This window comes from Haliotis rubra, unplaced genomic scaffold (genome assembly GCF_003918875.1).
Source record: "Haliotis rubra isolate DU_JTF1 unplaced genomic scaffold, ASM391887v1 Scf731, whole genome shotgun sequence".
Taxonomy (NCBI): domain Eukaryota; kingdom Metazoa; phylum Mollusca; class Gastropoda; order Lepetellida; family Haliotidae; genus Haliotis; species Haliotis rubra.
This window is the reverse complement of record NW_025767448.1, coordinates 116,085-122,992: the sequence shown is the minus strand read 5'-3', so window position 1 is coordinate 122,992 and position 6,908 is coordinate 116,085.

The following is a 6,908-nucleotide window of genomic DNA, read 5'->3' as shown; positions in this document are numbered from 1 at the left end:
AGCCACCGCGCCACCATCCTTGGACCCATCTGTAAATAAGGATTTATATGTATTGTATTTACTTTTTAATTGATTATATTCTTGTTTATATTGTAATTCATTAGTTACAGATTTCTTAAACTTTGCCAGAGTTAGGTCAACTTCAGGCCTCACCAGTTGCCAAGGAGGAGAAGAAAGAAGACGGGAAGGAGCTATATTTTCCAGCTCAATGCCGGCAGCAGATATGAAAGGTTTCATTCTAAAACCAAGAGGCGGAACAAGAGAAGACTTTGTGCTGTACAAATCCTCATAAAGAGGATTGAAGATACAATTATATGCAGGGTTAGACTTATTTGAATATAGTTTAGTGAGATACTGTAAAGATAATTTGATACGCCTTTGGTTAAGAGATGGCTCATCAGCCTCCACGTAGAGACTGTCAATAGGAGAAGTTCTGAAAGACCCAAGACAAAGTCTTAGACCTTGGTGGTGGACAGAATCTAATAGTTTTAGGTTGCTGTTACAAGCTCCACCATATATGATGGAACCTTAATCTAGTTTAGAACGGATGAGTGATCTGTATAAGTGTAGGAGGGTAGTTTGGTCCCCTCCCCACTTTGAGTTGGAAACGACTTTTAACAAATCAAGTGCCTTCAGGCTTCTTGCTTTAAGGGATTTAATATGTGGCAGAAAGGTTAAATGTGAGTCGAAAATAATACCCAAAAATTGGCCTCCTTCACAACTTTGATGGGTGTGCCATTTAGAGATAGTTCAGGGTCTTTATGTGGTTTATATTTACGGCAGAAATGTATGCAATTAGTTTTGGATTTAGAAAATTTAAAGCCGTTTTCAAGACACCATTTATGTATTTTGTTTAAACACAACTGTAGTTGCCGTTCAATAGTATGCATATTTTTACCACGACAAGAAATATTAAAATCATCCACAAAAAGTGAGCCATCGATTGAATCATTTAAAACTTTGGATGAACTGTTGATCTTAATACTAAACAGTGTGACAGACAAAATACTGCCTTGTGGGACACCCTGATCCTGATTATAATGGTCAGACAGGGTTGAGCCCACTCGGACTTGAAATTGTCTGTCATTTAAAAACTTGGATATAAATTGAGGCAAACGGCCCCGTAATCCAAAATCATGTAAATCTCTTAAAATACCATATTTCCACGTAGTATCGTATGCTTTTTTTAGATCGAAAAAGATCGACACTGCATGTTGTTTATTAATTATGGCATTTTTAACAAAAGATTCCAAACGCACTAAATGATCAATTGTACTTCTGTTTTTACGGAAACCACATTGTATATCAGTTATTAGGTTATTGGTTTCCAAGTACCAAACTAATCGATTATTGATCATGCGTTCCATGGTTTTGCAAACGCAGCTAGTGAGTGAAATTGGTCGATAATTAGAAGGATCAGTATGATCACGTCCAGGTTTTGGAATTGGAACAATTATTGCATCACGCCATGAAGAAGGAAATTCACCGGACGTCCAAATACTATCAAAGATATGTAAAAGTGTCTCTAAACAGGATTCCGGTAAGTGCTTCAGAAGTTGATAATGTATGTTATCAGCTCCTGCAGCAGTATCGTGAGCTTGGTCAAGAGCTTTATGAAGCTCATGAATAGAAAATAATTCATTATAGTCTTTCCCATTATCCGTGTTAAAATTAATAGGTTTCTTTTCTTGTTGCTGTTGATATTTTTGAAATTTAGGTACATAGTTGGAGGAAGAAGAGTGCTTAGCCAAAGTTTCACCTAGTTTATTTGCAATATCTGAAGTATCTGTTAATAATTCATTTCCATTTTTAAGGTGGTGGATGCCAGGTTTTAGAGCCCTTACCTTTGATTTTTTGTACCATATTCCATACCTTCGACATGAGTGTACGTGAATTGATGTTTGATACATAATTTTGCCAAGATTGACGTTTACTTTGTTTAGAAGTACGCCTAGCTTTGGCATTTAAGATCTTAAATTTATTGAGATTATGGACCATAGGATGGCGACGGAAATAGTGTTGAGCTTTTTTCCGTGCCTTCCTTGCTTGTTTGCAGTTGTCATCAAACCATGGTTTCCATATGTGAGCAACAGCAGAGGACTTAGGAATACATTCATCAGCAATTATATTGAGTTCATCAGAGAAACATTTTATGGGATCAAGAGTGCCCATGAAAAGTTCAGGTTTGAATTTGCTAGTGCAAAGCGTTTCAAGTAAAAGCCAATCAGCTTTTTTAAAATTCCATCGTGATGACGGAGGAACGTCAGATGGGGACACAGGTTTCAAAATAGTTGGAAAGTGGTCACTTCCACAGAGGTCATCGTGGACTGACCATGTGAATTCATTCAACAAATTTGAATCTGCAAGAGACAGGTCTAGTGACGAATAAGTAACTGAAGCAGGATGTAGGTAGGTTTCTGAGTCATCATTAAAGATGCACAGGTCACTATTAGATATATAATCCTCGATCACTTTTCCTTTTTGATTAATGGGTGGACTTCCCCATGAAGGATTGTGCCCATTTAGATCCCCCATGATGATACATGGTTTTGGGAACAGGACTATGAATGATGCCCTGTGGCACCAAAATAGAAGCGCCCCCAGTAGCCTTATCACCAGGAGGGGAAAAAGAATGAAATGAACTGTATTGCCTCAAATCAAATTTATCTGTGTTTTTTAGATATGTTTCTTGTAAGCATATAGCTGATGGATTTATATCTTGAGTTAATAATTGCAATTCATTAAAATTATGCCTAAGGCCTCTGCAATTCCACTGAAGTAGATTGGAATAGTTCATGGTGGTTCGATAGGAGTCCTTTCACGTGAACGTGAAGAAGTGTTATGTTGGGTAGATGGAGTAACATCCATCTCTAATGGCTCAAAGAAATTTTGAAGTTCCACTGATGTTTCAACAGGAGTGGCAATCTTCTTTGTAATTTTTTTATTATGTTTTGTCTTTTGTTTTTGGGACATTTCATTTGAAGTTTTCAAATTAGGTTTCTCAGATGTCGTGTTCGCTGGTGTAACAATCTCACGTGGAATCTAAGTTGTTTCAAGAATGATACATTGCTGACTATCTGAACAAGTTGTCTGGCTGTCAGATGTTCTAGTAATAGGCACAGGACTTGTAGAGTTTGTCCACGTCAGGTCTGTCTGGCACTCTATCGATCTGCTGGAAGAAGGTCGAGAAACAGCAGCAGCATATGTTTGGATAGATAGAGATGATCTGCTAGCAACAAGCCTTTTCGCATCTTGAAAAGAAATGTTGTTTTGACATTTTACAGTCATAATTTCTTTTTCCTGTTGCCATATGGGACAGGATTTGGAAGATGCAATGTGTTGTCCTTTACAGTTAGGGCAGTTTAAGTCTGCTGAGCAATCAGAACCTTCATGACTGGCACCACATCGGTGGCAAACAATCGGGCGAATGCATGATTTGGAACCATGTCCAAATTTCTGACACTTATAACATCGGAGTGGATTAGGAACATATACCTCCACTCCGATGTTAAACTATCCTTCTTTTATAGATCTAGGTATGGTAGGAAGAGAAAAATTGAACAAATAGGTGTTAGTTGGGATAATGTTCTCTCCATCTTTCCTGGTGAAACCTTTCACGGAAGTGACATGCTGTGTTGAAAGTTCTTTCAAGATTTCATCTTCTGTCATTTCTGCCAGACAGCGTGTTCTGTCACGGATGATCCCACGACTTGAATTTAGTGTACGGTGCTCTGAGATAACAACTTCAGTGTTAGCAAAAGTAGAACACTTTAAAAGATTGATAGCTTGTTGTTTCCTGAAACATTCAACCAAAAGGGAGCCGCCCCGGAGCCTTGAAACATCCTCGACCTCACCACAGATACCTTCAATAGCTTTACAGATAGCAAATGGATTTAGTTTCAAAGGAAGGTTATTCCTTGATTCAACAACTAGAAACCGCGCCCAAGAATTTGAATTTTGTGAAGCAGAAACATCATCATAGGATGATAAACTCTCAGCTTCCAGACGTCTTTTCTTTCATTGCGGTTTAAACCAGAGTGGATATGAGCCATGGTAATATCATTGTGATTCAACAATCCTGCTTCCCACCCACCATGGAGTGTCAAAGGAGACAGTGTTGGAATGCAACGGATCTCCAAGATCCAAACACTAGGGATACAGGATTGTTATACTGCAGCAACCAAGACACAAATAGTAATATTTGTACACCAATTCCAATGTCAGGCTGGTTTTGCCCCATGACAAGAAAATAGGTACGTATCAAATTTGGAGGTCAATGTTACCAGATTGGCCCATGAGCCACCGCCTTCTGGCATAGGACTCTAGGCAATGTAATATGATCATAATTTGAACAGTGATAATCAAAATGACCAAGACCAAGTGAGTGAGTTATATGTGCAAAAATATTAACTATGCACAGGGCTTGGCGTGACCAGCCAATTGATAGAACCGGGCCAGTTCTACCACCCGTCTAGGTGAAGTAAGGGTTGAAGTGGTGTATTGGGCAAAGGAACACTGTTCGTGGAACCAGTGCCCTCAACCACCAGAATCCCGTCCTCCACCGACACAGGGGCGCAACCCACGGCAAACGGGTTGGTGGACCAAATATCCCCCCAGGTCAACAACGGGGGGTTGAAGGGCGCTTAGCGTGACCCAGCAGCCTCCACGAGGAGGTGGCCCTTCATGGGTGCCAAAAAGAAATAGAACTGATCATCGAAAACGTTTGCCGATTATGCTTTGTAAATAGATACATGTTCTTTAATAATTGGTACAATAAATTAACAACTGAGACTGTTAGTGGGTACGTACGTTCCAAAACATTCAAAGTATATTTAAGTTATTTGTTATTTTAAGTGATTGTTAAATCTGAGTGTACCCACCAAGAACTGACAGGGTTTATTTAGGTACCACCAGGTAGCAAACGTTCTTTATGTCTCCGCAGCCCCTTGTATGGTGACGTGAACAATTAATTTTTATAATAAAGATCAATAAAACCAGAAATTGAAAGTCTGTTGACGATGAAAAGTAAACCTAAAATCGTATCACAGATATCAAAGTAAAACTAGCATTAAAGAAAACAATACAATACAAAACCAGGCAATAAATTGCCAGCAACTGAAGGTAGATCACCATATTAGTGACCATAGGGACTTATGGTACAGTGCCGATATTGCTGGAATATTGCTAAAAGTGGCTTAAAACTAAGCTCACTGGCTCACACACTCTCACATCATCCATATACAAACAACTAACAGTCAAATATCAGAAACAACACTCACAAAGTTCAAACACTGAATGTATGTGTATGTGAGGCTGCTTGTACTAGCCCAGACTGAAGCTAGTTTTATAGTGCTAGCCCACTGAGATACCAAGCCGCAGTGAAGCATGAATACCCCACTCAGACACATTATACTGACTCCGAGCCGACCAGTCCTTGTTGTATCCAGTAATGCCGAGCGCAAGGCACGACCCAACAAGTACCATATTTTAACGTCTTTTGGTATGACGCAATCGGGGACTGAACCTTCGACCTTCCGCTCTCCGGCGGACGCTCTAACCACTACAGGGGCGGTGGGGTAGCCTAGTGTTTAAAGCGTTGGTTCGTCAAGCCGAAGACCCGGGTTCGAATCCCCACATGGGTACAATGTGTGAAGCCCATTTCTGGTGTCCCCCTACCGTGATGTTGCTGGAATATTGCTAAAAGCGGCGTAAAACCCAACTCAGTGAGTCAGTCTAACCACTTCACCACGGAGGCGGTGGCGTTATTTGTGTCACAATTAAGGTTGAAACAATCACAGGAGAATCCTGCCTTCAAAGGTGAAGCAAAAATAGCTGTTTTCTAGTTTGTAAGTGTCTTGTGTCAGTAGCATATGCCAGTGGTTATTTCTGGCTAAGTTATTTCAGTTGGGGTATGTCTTTTAACCTCATCCGAATGTATCCTGTTTCATTTTTTACACCCATTTGGTCACAGGTCACAATGTTAAAGTGGGAATAGCTGCTGAAGAACGATTGTATTATATATTGATGCAACAAGATCACACACCCCTGTCACAATTGATAATTCATTATTTTTAGGACTGGACTTTTAGGCGTGATGACAATGGATGGGAAGAACCTTCGGACCATCATACTTCTTTGACTTTATTGTCCTTGAAGAGTCACGGAATGTGTGTCCTATGTGCAAATATGATACACACAAAACTTATTGAGACATTACTATCAAATGATTGCATCCAAAAGAGTAAGTCATGAACATGTAAATATTCAAATGTTCTTTTGTTCCATTTTGATTCATGCATTGTGAATCAGTATAGGTACTATAGGACCTACTTGGGTCATCATACGACGATGTCGTATTGGCCACACAACATATACTCATGAGTACCTATTGAAAGGTGAGGATCCTCCGTTTGTATCCCTTGTGATGAACGAATCCCTGTGATGACCCGTGTCTTCGTCGTAACGTTCAAAGGGGGCTATCCTACCGCCCATGTTAATCCATACCTTGGCTAAACATAACAGTAACAGTGAGGCACAATGCAAAATATACTGAGTCAAAAAAGAAACTTCACAAAATGTAATTTGAAAAATAATGAATAATTTGTCTCTGATGATACATCATGATGTATCCGAAATGGGATCCCTATCTTTCGACTCTAGGAAAAACGTTAGCAAAACCCACTCAAACCCATCCATTCGTCGTGCAAATGACGTTAGTGCCAAACCAGGTATTGCACGTGCAGTCGATCACCTGATCTTCGCATCGAAGTTTTCTTCATATGCACGTGTTTGCATTGGCCTATAGAATTGAAAAAACACTTTTAAACCACAGTTCTAACGGTACTTGAAATGCCACGATTGTCAAATGTGCAACGTGAACGTGCCCTTGGCATGTTGCAAGCGAGAAA